At 53.3% G+C, this 13,895-nt stretch overlaps 1 long non-coding RNA gene and 1 pseudogene across 1 annotated transcript; both read left to right on the forward strand.

Annotated features, from left to right (window-relative positions):
• Positions 1-510: 510 nt before the first annotated feature.
• On the forward strand, positions 511-9,921 carry LOC132340575 (zinc finger protein 184-like; annotated as a pseudogene).
• A 2,082-nt stretch (positions 9,922-12,003) lies between these two features.
• On the forward strand, positions 12,004-13,388 carry LOC132340640 (uncharacterized). Its single transcript, XR_009489957.1, has 2 exons — positions 12,004-12,141; positions 12,238-13,388. It is a non-coding gene; the product is annotated as an uncharacterized LOC132340640 (long non-coding RNA).
• The last annotated feature ends 507 nt before the right edge of the window (positions 13,389-13,895 follow it).

Genomic DNA, 13,895 nt, shown 5'->3' on the forward strand with positions numbered 1-13,895 from the left:
AGTCTCCGGTGGGAGAGAGCTCAGGGTGCAGCAGGGGAACGACTCCTGTCCCCGAGCAGAGGGAGAAGCCCCGGGGGATGAAGTGAGCATGGCCCCATTCCCTGTCTCCGGCACTGCCGGGGTAGGAGGTGCAGCTGGAAGGAGGGAGGCGGGGGGAAAGCTGGATTTAAGGGTCTTCACTGAATTCTCATTATCCTGCTCTGAGCTTTTGGAGTTTTCTGCCAGAAATCTCTCCCCTCCCCCACTTACCCACAGGGGTTTTGGGCAGCTTTCCCTTCTTGGGGGAAATCAAAGCGATGCACTGATGCTCCTAATTAGGGGTAGGAAAAGTGAGGCTCCAGGGCTCCCGCTGAGCCGGAGCCACCGAAGCGGCAGAGCCGTGGGAAAGCCGTGTCGGGAGCTGCGGAGAAGTTTGTTTGTGTTTTCAGCTCCATCCCCCTCGGGCTCGGGCCCGTTCCAGGGCTGTTCCTCAGCTCCGGCTTCGCCCTCACGCAGCCCGGGGGGCCCTGAGAGCGCGGGGCGGGGCTATGCCGTGTGAAGAGCCCGCCCCTAGCTGCGATTGGCCGGTTGTGCCGTCAGTCGCGGTTCTGGCGCGCTGATTGGTGGGAGAGGGGCCGAGCAGGGCCCCGGTGCCGGCCTGAGGGCGGCTGTGGCTGCGCAGCGGCGCCATTGGCGGAGCGGGCCCGGGAGCGGCGGCGGAGCTCGGAGGCGGCCGGAGCGCAGGTGGGAGCCGCGCTGGGTTGTGCGGGGGCTCGGGGCTCGCTGCGGGTCTCGAGGGCGTCAGGGGGCTCAGGCGGGTTGGTTGTGCCGTGTCCGGCCCGTGTTGCCCCTGGGCTGAGGGCGCTGCGGGAGCGGCTGCCCGCGGTCTCCTTCCCGCCGCTGCCTCGGCAGGAGCCGCTGCCGGAGCGGCGCTGGCTCGGCCCGGTTCCTGTGGCTGGGACAGAGGGGGCTGCCCCGCCGCCGGGGCTGTGCGGGGAAATTCACGTCGGCGGAGGTTTCTGTGCCCGGAGGAGGCAGAGGAGTCCTGTAAAAGTGACTTTATTGCTGAGCAGAGGGAGAGGCCGTGGGGCATTTGCCGTGCGGTCTCTGCCATTGTTGGAGTTCGCAGCCTACTTTTTATTCTCATTTTCCCGGCCTTATTTCCCTCTCCCTGTGCCCACTGGCTGAGGTGCTTGGAAGGTTCAGACTTCCCGATCCGCCTGCTGTATGTCCTCGTTAATGTGCACCCCCACTTTTGTTTAACATCCGATATTCACGGGCTCTGTTAAGTCCTTGTTCTTCTCGAAGTTCAGGAATCAAGCGGGACTTTGAGCAGGTGTCCGTGTAAATTTGTAACATTTTCTGGAACTGATGGTTTCTCCCGTTACTTCCTTATCTACAAGTCCCTGGCCCTATCTCCAAACAGATTCACTCATTGACTCTGTTTTTTCTTCCTGGGTCCTCTTTGATTTTGGGATTATTCTCAGTGCCCTCATTCCCTGTCCTGCTGTAGCCGTTTCTGGATCAGGAGGCCTGGCTGCCACCTGCATCCCCTGGCTCACCTGCTGAATGAGCTGCACTCTCAAGGTATGGAGCATGGTAAAAAGATGAGAGTTACTGTAGCACATGAGAGGAGAAACTGCGTTCGTTTAACCCATGGTCTGCCAGGGAGCCACAAAACTGTGTCCCATTCCCATCCTTTCCATGTTTGGACTGGTACATGAGCTACTTTCTTGTTTCTTTTGTTATCTGTCTCCCCACTTTTCCTTTGTCATCTATTTGCCAACAGCAGTTTGAGTCATTTAATTTTCCAGAAACTCCACCTTTTTCTGCTAACAGATGATCTGATCCCATCCCCTGGTGAAATGTTGTGTTCCTCATTTCAGTGGATTGGTCAGCAGGAAGGTCAGGAGCTGGAGCTGTCTGGTTGGTTATTATTTTGAGGACAGCTTGTAACCTAATTGTTGCCCGATCTGAAGAGAACACAAAACAACCGGAGCTGCTTTATGAGGTGCTTTATTAGGGCCCGGGAGCCTGAGGACTTTCGTCCAAAGTCAGAGCCCCATTTTGCCACAGAATCTGCAGGGTTTATATACTTTTCTTAACATGATTGCTTCATTTAATCTATATGCATCGCTAAGCATCTTTAAAGGCATACAGAGATTTATTAGGTACATCATGACATTTGTTACTTAGCCAGAAGGTGCATTCCATAGATAAGGTTTGGTACATTCTCTAGATAATACATCCTCTCCATCTACCATGCACTAAAGTTCACTTAAAGTTTAGCGGGCCTACTGCGGCCTTAGCATAACTACTGCTACTCATGCTAACTATTATATTGCTTCATTAATCTAGACATCTATCTATTAACTAGAATATGATTTTCAATAATTTTCGAACTTTTGCAACATAATGATGCCATTGAAATGAGAAATGGGTTCTGTGGCTCCTGATATGTATTGTTTAGGGTTCCCAGGGGCTGGTCCATGTTGTTGTAGGATTTGTTCCGGTGGCTGTTGCTGTTTTCCCCATTTTTGGGCACTCCCTCAGGAGCCAGGACTGCATCAATTGACTGCTTTTCTGTAATTCAAACATCACATTCTTGGATTCCTAACTGATCTTCCTAAATAACCGAAAAACACAAAAGACCCCCACCAAATCCAAAAATAAACTGATCTAATACACCCTATATAACACAGACAATGACAGCAGGTGTTGCAGTGGGCAGAGGGATGATTCACCCCCAGCTTTTTTAAGTGTAGTTTTCAGAACATTCTGCTTTTGCTGTTTCCCTTTGCAGCTTCACCCGTTTCTGTTGCAGAGTCTGATCTCCTCACCGCGGGCTCTGCCTTGAGCTGTGCAAATTCCATCTGTGCAAGCAGGCAGAACTTGGGGTGAGGGGCAGAGGGAATCAGCCCAATTCCTGCCCCAGGCAAGAGACCCAGGTGGGTTGTCCACACTTTGCCCTGCAGTGTTAATTTGCGTTTCTAAAGCCCCTCTCCAGGCTGCCTGGAATGAAGCTTCTCTTCCAGAGCAGCCATCCCACCACTCACAGGTGCCCCCGTCAGAATTTGCTTCTTTTTTTGTTTGCTTTTTTTTTCTTTTGTTTGGTTTGGGTTTTGTTTTGTTTTTGGGACTGTTTATTTCTTTAAACAACATTTAAACAACCTATTAACTGTTTACGAATTAAATGGTCACTTTTAAAGCTCTTGTAGTTTTTCAGAATGCAGCCTAAAGGTGATCATCGAAAAACCCAGACCAAAACTTGATTCTCACACTTCTGTCCCAAACCTACCTGACAATATAAAGTGGGATTATTATGAAAAATTATTCTCGTGTTTTAATCTTGTCACTGAAACTGCAGGGAAAACAAAAACTCTCCAAGAATATCTTTAGTGTTAGAGAGTCGAGGCATTACTTGGTTCTGGCAAAGATATGTAACAGAAATAATTTCATCCACACATAGCCCGGGTGTGCAGAGAAAATCATTCCATGGCATGTAAATTTTACTAGATTTTTCCTAAACTTTCTACAGCCTGAACCAATCTTAATCCACTGGTTTAATGTCCATTGCTTCCAAGTTGTGTAGTTTTTAGTATTTGGTTTCCTATTGGACCAGGATTTCTTCCCCTCTGGTGTTAATTAGGTGCACACTCCTGGATTTCCTTCTCAGCCTTTTCCAGACCAGGTGTCTCCAGCTCTGCCGGGGGCAGTGTCTGGGGTAGCTGTTGGTTGCTGTTTGCTGCTGGGCATTGATGTTTTGTTGCTGGTCCTTAATCTCTGTGGGTATCTTTTTGGCTGTTCCCAGTCTGTTGAGATGTTAAACTCATCTCCGTTGAGTGGTGTAACGTCCCTCAAAAAAAAACTTTAAAATTTCTTTCCCCAAGGCAACGGCAAACCTTTGAGTAGGGAAACCTTTCTGAGCAGGGAAATAAGATTTAGAAGAAATAAACTTGGTATATTTTGCAACGATCCAGTCCCAGGCAGCCCAGTGTGTGAGTGTACCTGAGCCCCAGAGTGGAATTGTGCCCTTGTGTTCCCCAGCAGCTGTGGCGAGTGCAGGCCCAGAGAGCACTGAAGCTGCAGCAGTGCCAGCAAGGCTTGGCCCCAGTGGCTGGAGATGCCAGAGGAGGGTGGGCAGGCAGAGGATTTCAGCAGAGGATCTGTGGGCAGGCCCAGGGGCTGGGCCAGCTGTGGAGCCCTGGCTGCTGCTGCGTTGCCTTCAGGGCAGGCTCAGTGGGGCCTCCCATCCTCCTGCTGCAGGTGGGAAGTGCAAATCTCCGGGGCTTCAGGGAGGCTGAGGGGTCCCCCGTGTTCAGCTGTGCTGGTGGCTGTTTCTGGCCTCAGGGCCACTTGGCATGGGCCATGGCACTTGGCCACCAGTGGTGCTGCTTTGCACTCCTTAGGCAGGAGCCGATGTCCTGGGTGGGTGTTGGGAACAGCAAAGTCCCAAGGCAGGGTCAGTGCCAGCCCAGCTTCCTGTGGGAGAGATTTCACAGGGACAGGATCCTGGCCACAGCCTGGGGCTGCCCACACTTCTGGGTTCACTTCAGCATAGGCCTTGCCAAACATCTGACACAGTGGTACAACAGAACTAACCTCTGTATCACCTTTTATAATATTAATTTGCATTCCCAATTTAGTGTCTAAATCCCTTCCCAGTAAACTATAATCACACTTAGGAGCAAATAAAAATTAATGCATTTCAAACTCATCCCACACATCTGCCAATAGTGGTTCAATAAAACACTCCTCGTTTTCCCCAATTCTCCCATTAATATTCAAAGACATTTTTTTGAATTTTCCCCCCCATAGGTCTAAGATTGAGAGTGGATTGAGAGGCCCCTGTGTCCATCAGGAAAGGCCTCTTCTCAATGCAGACCCAGCCTGAATGTTCTCAAGGGCTCCAGTGTGGTGGGTCCCTGGTGTGATGGGAGCTGTGACACCCCTGCCAAGCCATGTCCATCAAGGGGTGGACTTGCTCGTCCTGAGGGTGCTGCTGTCTCTGCTTGCAGTGTCCTTGTGCCCTGCAGCTGGAGCCCTGATTCCTTGCCAGGGGCAGTTTGGGTGGGCTCTCCCCTGCCGAGGAGGGCAATGCCTCTGCCAGGTGCTTGTGGCCAAGCTGTCCCCTGGGTGCTGGGGCCCCCTTGGGCCCTGGGGTTGATCCCTCAGGAGCTGTAGGAACTCTGCCCTGGCCTTTGCCTTCAGCTTGGCCTTTTTCTGCTCCCTTCTTCCATTCCCCAGCTGTGCCTTTGTGCCAAGTGCTGCAGGGCCTTCTTGTGCCCCTCCTGCAGCCCCCCTCAGTGCCTGTGGGTGCTCATCCTCAGACAGCTCCCGAGCTTTCTGCAAAATCATTTGTTTCTCCAGTGACCCCAACCAAATCCTTAAAAGATAATCTCGATCCTTACACGTATAATCCATATTTCCCAGATATTCCTTGCTCCCTGTGCTCAGGGTCCCCTCCCCAGCCCGTATCCCAGAGCCGGTCCCTGTCCTGCCGCAGTGTCCAAAGGTGCCCCCCCGGCGGGCAGGGCCGGCAGCTCCACGGGGCCGGGCAGCGGCCGGGGCGTCCCGCAGCCTCCTGGGGGCCGGGGGCCACTGCCGGCCCTGCCCGGGGCTGGTGGGGTCAGGCAGTGCCCGGCGCTGAGCCCCGGCTGCCCCACAGCCCCGGCCCGGCCCCGCAGCTCCCCACAGGCCCCCAGCCCGTGCTCCCGGTTCCGCCCCTCTGCGCCCGGTGCTGCCTCTGCCCACCACAGAGAAACCCCCTGAAATCCTGACCTGCTTGATTTCCTGTCCTGGAAACTGGGGATACAAATGATCTGAATCAGCTAAAAAGTTTTGAGGCTAAGACCCTGCTGAAAAACATCCCAGTCCTCAGTATTTTTCTCTTCCTCTGATTTTGCATCATCCTTTTCCTTCCCACAGAGATTCCTCCTGTTGCTTCTTGCCTTATCCATATTGCTGCACACTCCCCTTCACCCAATCCCTTCCCAGCACACCAACACCATCCATCCCCTGTTGTCCGAATCCCTTCTCCACTTCCCTTATTGCCCCCCTGGGTATCCATGTCCTTAATTACCTCTGGGGGAATGTGCAAACTGCCTCAACATTCTCCCAAGGGACCTTTCAGAGATATTTTGGGATCATCATCCCTTTGGCCATGACCCCTTCCTGGCTTTCCCTTTTCTACCCTCCATGGATGCCCTGCCATGTTCATTCCCCAAAGATCCCACTGCACTCGCTGATGAGATTTCCAGAGCTCTCTCTCTCCTGACTCTTCAGAGCCCCCCTGATGTGTCACTCGTCTGTCTCCTGGTCACTCTCGGGTACCCAATCAATCCCCGGTGCAGCTGCCACCCAAGGGAGCCGATCCCCCAAACTGGGTGAGGCACCTTCAGCTGCACTCACTGCCCGCTGCCCCAGATGGTGGAAGGAATTCTGGATGAGCTCCAAGCTGTGTGGAAAAATTGACATCACCAGAGGTTTCTGTCCACAAAGCAGCCAGAGGAGTCCTGTAAAAGTAATTAAATTCCTAAAAAAAGGGAGATGCCATGAAACATTTTCCATGTGGTCTCTCATATTGTTGAAGGACACAGCCTCCTTTTCATCCTAATTTTCCCAGCCACATCTCCCTCTCCCCATTGGGTGGAGTACTTGAGAGCTACAAACATCCCAATCCACCTACTGCATACCCCCTTGATAGGGTTCCCACTTTTGTATAGCAAACGATATTCATGGCTCATTGTTGTTCTTCTCGAAGTTCATGAATTTGGCATGACCTTGGCTGAGCAGTAGTCAGTGTCATCAGTTAATAACATTTTCTGAAACTGATGGCTTCTCCTGTCATTTCCTTTTGTACCTGGCCCTATCTTTAATCAGATTCACAGCATCTGTTTGTAAAGACACTTTCCTCTTGTTCCTTTCATGGGGGTCCCTCGTTTGCGGGACATCCCCCCTGGAGCAGGGTGTCCCCCTTGCTGCAGCCCCAGCCCTCAGGCAGTGCTCACACAATCAGAGTGTGTGGCACTCATGATCCAGCAGTGCCCAGGCAGACCCGCAGCTCCCAGCGTTCCCCACCTGCAGCGTCATCGCCCCGGCACCCCCCACGAGGGGAATTTGGGGAGGTGGGAGAGGGGCAGCGCCAAGGCCGGGCCCCCCCGCGCTGTCCTGGCAGGAGCGGCTGCAGTGGGGACCGAGTGCGGGCGGAAGCGGCCGAGAGCCCAGCGCTGCCCCAGCCCGACCTGCCCCAGCTCCATCCCTGCCCCTGCGGTGGGATGCTGTGGGTTTGGGGGGAAGGGGGAGCCAGCAGTGAGTGCTGGGCCTGGGGCAGGAGGAGAAGGGAAGGAGAAGCAGGGTTGAGGAAGAAAATGGTCAAACGCTGCACGTGGGAGGAAAAGGTGGGATTGTGCTGGAGAAGGAGGAATAGCAGGAGGAAGAGGAGTGTGAGCAAGAGCAGAGACACAGGAGGAGGAGGAGCAGAAACAGGAGGTTTCACCCTTCCCTGTGTCTGCAACCTCCCTCCTGCCCCAGGCGTGTTTCTCCCCCCAACATGCAGCAGGTGACCAGGGAGGGGGATCCATGATTTTCACAGGGGTGAATCTTGATGTTTCTGAGCTTTTGTGGGTTAAATGTTGGTGCTTTGGTTTTTTGTTGGGGCTGAATCTTTATATTTTGGAAGGGGTTTTTGCTGAATCTTGATGTTTGGAGAGTTTTTGATCTGTGTCTTTATGTTTGGAGAATTTTTGTACTCAATCTTAGTATTTTGCTGGTTCTTACAAACACAAGATTCTCAATGACTTCATGAGATAAAGGGGAGAAGGAGTCCAAGGCATTCTCCTCTTGTTTTTTCCCCAAACCAGGATTTTTCATTCCTAGGGAATGTCTGGATGGAGGAGGAGGAAAAGCCCTGGAGATCTCGCACGAGGAGGGGCTGCAAACTCAGCCCAGGGAGCTGCGGGGAGGAAAGAGCCCCCCTGAGCCAGGAAGGTGTCCGGAGATCCAGCCGGAGCTCAGAGCTGGTGGAGAAGCCTCATGGCAGGGAGAAGCCACACAAGTGCTTGGAATGTGGGAAGGGTTTCAGCCGGAGCTTGAACCTGATCCAGCACCAGGTGATCCACACTGGGGAACGGCCCTATGAGTGTGAGGAGTGTGGGAAATGTTTCAGCTGGAGCTCCAGCCTGATCCAGCACCAGGTGATCCACTCTGGGGAATGACCATTTAAATGTGGAGAGTGTGGGAAGAGTTTCAGCCAGAGCTCTGTCCTGATCCAACACCAGAGGATCCACACTGGGGAAAAGCCCTTTGAGTGTGGGGAATGTGGGAAGAGCTTCAGCCAGAGGGGCTGCCTGATGCAGCACCAGGTAATCCACACTGGGGAACGGCCCTACAAGTGTGGGGAATGTGGGATGGGCTTCAACCAGAAGGGGAGCCTGATGCAACACCAGAGAATCCATACTGGGGAAAAGCCCTATGAGTGTGGGGAATGTGGGAAGAGCTTTAGATACAACTCTGGCCTGAGGAAACATGAGAGGATCCACACTGGGGAAAAGCCCTACGAGTGTGGGCAATGTGGGATGAGCTTCAGCATCAAGTGCCAGCTGATGGAGCACCAGAAGATCCACACTGGGGAAAAGCCCTACAAGTGTGGGGAATGTGGGAAGAGCTTCAGAGGAAGCTCAGCCCTGATTCGGCACCAGGTGATCCACATGGGGGAATGGCCCTACACCTGCTTGGAATATGGGAAGAGCTACGGGTGGCACTCTGACCTGAGGAAACACCAGCGCACCCACACCGGGGAGAAGCCCTACGAGTGTCCTGAGTGTGGGAAGAGGTTTCCAAGGAGCTCCGATCTCTGCAAACACGAGCGGATTCACACAGAGGAGAGGCCCTTCCGCTGCTCCGACTGCGGGAAGGGCTTCAAGCTAAACTCCCAGCTCACCATGCACCGGCGCATCCACACTGGGGAGAGGCCCTACAAATGTCCTGAGTGTGGGATGAGATTCTCCTCAAGCTCAACCTTGACCCGACACCAACAGAGGCGCCACTAAGGGAAGCCCTGTGAGTGCCCCGAGTGCGGGAAGAGCTTCGTGCGCTGCTCCAGCTCCATCTCCCATGGGAGGATCCGCGTTGGATGATCCGCAGTGACCCCCGTTGGGCAGAGCCCTCATGATCCGTGGTCCTGGTGATTCAAGTTGGAAGGCATCTGGCTGGGGTCTCCACATCTTCCTGGTTCCCTGAGGGCACCTAGATAAACCCAGTGGCAGGAACATCCATCAGGAGGCAGGCCAGCAATGGGATTTCTTTGGGGAGAGCAGATTTGTCGACTTTCAACCCCATAAAATCTTTAGCATTCAATCCTATCTTCTGGTGACATCCAGGAGTACTGAATGGTCTTGGAGGTACATTCTGGGTTGACTATATGATGCTTGTATCCCCAGTTGTCTTGTTGTTTTTATGCTGAATAATAAGTTTTGCACCTTTAAGACTTGTCTTGAGAGTGAAGGGGGAGAGAAGCAGTGCACAGTTTGTTTTCAGACACTGCACTCACTCCTCCACATTCCTGCTCCTGCAGTGTGTTGCCTGCGGATGGACAGACAGCAGGACAGAGCTCTCCTTTGCTTTTAGTTAGTTTTAGCTAGCTGAGGCAAACAAGTTCCCTGGACTGTGGGGTTTTTTCCACTTTTCTTTGGACCTGTTTAAACCTGCTCTGGCCTGAACACCAGCAGAGCACCGGCAGCTCTCACCTGTGGCCCACCGGGCCGGGCCTGGGCTGCGGCATTTCCGGCACCGGAGGGACTGATAAGAGACTGAGTGAGCTGAGCTACAGCCCACAGAGGGACTTTGTGAGTTTGTCTCTCTTTTAGAGCGGCAAGAGGATTTATTGTTTAATATTGTTTAGGTTTTATTGTTTAATAAATAGTTTTCTCCACCTTTCTCCAAGGAGGTATTTTATTTTTCCTGAACCAGTTGGGGGAGTGGCCAATTGAATCTGCTTTCTAGAGGAGCCCCTTCGGAAGTTCTCTCCCAAATTTGCTCTGAACGAGGACAAGGTCTTTTCCAACTTCAGGGATTCCACGACTTTGATTTCCTATTGCCAAGGGTGTCTTCTACAGCCAAATGGTGTAAAACTGGGGAAAAGACCAAGATTTTGGAAACAGTGGGATAGAAACTCCACCAAAAAACGTTCTTGCCTTCTACCCAAGCACATGGATCCTCAGCCAGCACGGACACGGAAATCCTTTTCTTTGGCCTTGATTTTGTTTTCATTTTCTCTTTATTGCTTTAAACTATTCAATATTGAGGTAAAAATAGACACTGAACTAAGACATGGGTGTGGTCATAGTAGGACACAGACCTGGAGAGTGAAATGGGGACACATGGACATAAACGGGGATGGGGCCATTTGTGGGGACATGGGTGGACACGGGCATGGATGGAGATGTGGGGGACAATGACAGGGATGGAAACATGGTGGGGAGACAGCCGTGGGTGAGGACATGGTGGGACACGGGCAGTGACATGTGGGGACATGGCCATGGTCGGTTCCATGGGGGGAACTTTCAGGGGATGTGGGGGATGCTGGATTTGAGGGAGTTGAGGGTTCCTGGGAGGCACTTGGGGCTTGCTGAGGCCTTTGGGGGCCCCAGGCCGAGCGGCTCCGGCTGCGCTGGGAGACCCTGGGGGAGGTTCTGGGGCAGCTGCTCAAGGACCCCCTGACCTGGAGCCCCAGCCGGGCATTGGGCTCCTGGAAGAGGATGAACGTCCTTGTCCCCAGGAGGGAAATCCCAGCACCCCCAGGGTGTCAGGGGCAGCTGAGGGGCCACAACAGGGAGGGGAAAGCCAGAGAGAGCTGTCACACTCCTAAGCTACACCCCAAAAGTCCCAAAACTCGGGGATTCTTCCCAGGAAAAAGCTGCCAGGAGCTGCCAGAATTGAGGGAAAGGGGGGATGTGACCCCCAGGCGGAGCAGGAGGGGCCTGGATCCCCCAAAACCGAGCACAGGGGTGTGGGGTGGGGCTGGAGGGACAATGTGGAAGGGGTGGAAGAGCAGAGGAAAAGAGGACTCAGAGCGGGAGAAGGGGATGGGACCCCCAAATTGAGTTGGGAGGGGTCTTTGGGTTGGAGGAATGATAAGTGAGGGGAGGGAAAGGTAGGGATGGAACAGAAAAAAAGGTGGTTCCATGGGGATCCTTTTGTGTCCCCATCACTTGATCCCTGGAGTGATTCCCTGGGGCTCTGGGGGGGAATGGATCTGCACTGGGTGGGTCCTCAAGCCCCCTGCCCATCCCTGGGGGGCTCATGGGGGGTTCCCTCCACCCAGAAGTTGATCGTGCTGTGACTGTGGGGGAGAGGTGGGTGGGAAAAGGGGGTCTGGGGTAGGCAGGGAGGAGGAGCAGGAGGAGGAGGAGCAGGAGGAGGGAGAGAGGAGGATTTGGAAAAGGAGGAACAGGAGGAGGAAGAGGAAGAGCTGCAGCAGAACCACAGGGTTTTCCCGCCCACCCGCTGAGTCTGCAGCTCTCCTGGCCCTGGCAGCCTCGACCCCCCCCAGATCTCACAGGTGAGTGGGGAGGGGGAGCTCGCCCCAAATCCATCGGGGAATCTCTGGGAGGGTTTGTTTGCAGGAGAGGGGATGTTTGGATCTTGCAGGGCCCCAGGGGTGAGAACAGATGCCCCTTTGGAGAATTATGGAGGGTTCCTGTGGCAATCTCTGTACTGGCTGGGGAGGTGGTACCAGTTGGGGGTGGACATTGGCATTGGAGTGGGGAGAGCAGCAAGGGCCAATCCCGGAGCTGGGGGATCCCAGCAGCCTGGAGGAGTGGGGGAGGCTGGAGATGAGCAGGGTCTGGGCCTGCCCAACGGTGGACAGGGCAGTTACTTCTGGAGCTGGACTTGGGCAGCGGGACCAAGGGTCTCAGCTGTTGTTTTTCCCCCAAGCCAGGATTTGTCAATCCCAAACTTTGTCTGGATGGAGGTGGAGGAGGCTGCAAGGAAAAGGAAGAATGGTGTGGGACACTGAGGCAGGTGAGAAGGAAGTCACTGCCTCTTTCCTTCTCTCCTCTGCTCCACCTATCAGCCCAGCATTTCCTGTGCCTGCAGGCCAAGGCCATCCTGCCAGGGATGAATTGGTGGGATCTCCTTCCCCTTCCCTGTGGCACAATGGTAAGTCCCATCCTGTCCTTGTCCACCCTCCTTCCTCTTCTCATTCTGTCCTTCTTCCTTCCTCACTCCTTCTCTCCTTTTCTTTCCTTACCCCAGGCACTGAGCTGCAGACGGAGACCAGGGAGAGCAAATCCCTGCTGCAGAACCTCATGGAAGAGGCTGTTTGGAGCAGCTCCATGGCACAGGAATCCAGTGGGGAGGAAAAGCCCTGGAGATCCCACACAAGGAGGGGCTGCAAACCCCCTGGAGATGTAAAGAGGAAAGATGCCCCCTGTGCCAGGAAGGCAGCTGGAGATCCATTTGGAACTCAGAGGTGGTGGAGAGGACTCATGGCAGGCAGAAGCCCCACAAGTGCTTGGGATGTGGGAAGGGCTTCAGCCAGAGCTCTGGAGCTCATACCTGATCCAGGTGATCCCCACAGGGAACTGGCCCTACAAGTGTGGGGAGTGTGGGAAGGGCTTTGGGTGGAGCTCCAACCTCATCAGTCACCGCAAGATCCACACCAGGGAGAGACCCTGTGAGTGTCCCGAGTGTAGGAGGTGGTTTCTGAGCAGCTCCAATCTCATCAAAAAGAGTCAAGGGGTCAGCTGGAAATGTATTTACAATAATTGAAAACTGTGGATGAGTTGAGGGGCTAGCTGGGAATATAATTGAGATAGTAGAAGATTACATATTTTAGTTAAGATTTAAAATTAGTTAAGAAGCTAAGTTAGCTAGCAAAAATCACATACCTTAGTGAAAGAGTAACAAATATATTAGAAAGTAAAGCCAGGAGTGACAGAGATAGATGTAGCAATTGTGAAGGAGCAGAGACCATAGAAATACCTTGCCTTAAGAATAATCAAACAGTTTTATAATCACAGTCTAAAGAAGAATAATCACAGTCCAAACAGAGAGGCTTGGACTGTGACCAGCAGATCACAAAGTCCTGCAAACTGGCCATGGGTGAGGAGTTTACCATGAGGAAGACAGCTTTCTTCCTCCCATATGCCCACTCCCTTATTTCAAAATCCCACTGACCCAATTAAGGGAGGGCAATTGCACAGCCATATTAGGTATTCAGCTGATTATAACACAAAGTGGGCAGGTAATGATTCTGTATTACGTCTCCTTAGAAACTGCCTGGATATGTAAAACCTTTTCTGTATAAACAGAGAGCAGGAGTCTGCCACTCCTTGCACATGCATTTGGAAATGATTCCTCATGTGTCCAGTGCTGAAATAAAACAACCTTCTTTTGAACTTTAATTAGTTGCAGAGTTGTCTGTCTGTGCTTCAGTACATTAGCGGATTCACACAGAGGAGAGGCCCTTCCACTGCCCTGACTGCGGGAAGGGCTTCAAGCACAACTCCACCCTCGTCACCCACAGGCACATCCACACTGGGGAGAGGCCCAGTGAGTGTCCTGTGTGTGGGAAGAGATTCTCCAGAAGCTCTCACTTGAGCCAACACAAATGGAGGCACCATTTAGGGGAGCCCTGCGAGTGCCCCCCAGCCCGGTGTCACCCCCTTTTCTCTGCCCACAGAGCTCCTGAGCCGGTGGCGGCCGCAGCCCCTGCCCGTGGCCTTGCACCTGGCCGGGACCTCCCGTGTTTGGGCAGGGAGGGTGGGGCCAGGTGGGAAACACCGGGTGCTGTGGGTCTGCCTGGCAACTGGTGAGTCATCAGATCTGCTCTCTCTGATTGGCTGGCTCTTGTTCATTGCATGCTCTGATTGGCTGTGGAGAGGCCTGGGAGTTGAGAGAAGGAACGGGAG

The sequence above is a fragment of the Haemorhous mexicanus genome, chromosome 32, assembly GCF_027477595.1.
Source record: "Haemorhous mexicanus isolate bHaeMex1 chromosome 32, bHaeMex1.pri, whole genome shotgun sequence".
In the NCBI taxonomy this organism is placed as follows: Eukaryota; Metazoa; Chordata; class Aves; order Passeriformes; family Fringillidae; genus Haemorhous; species Haemorhous mexicanus.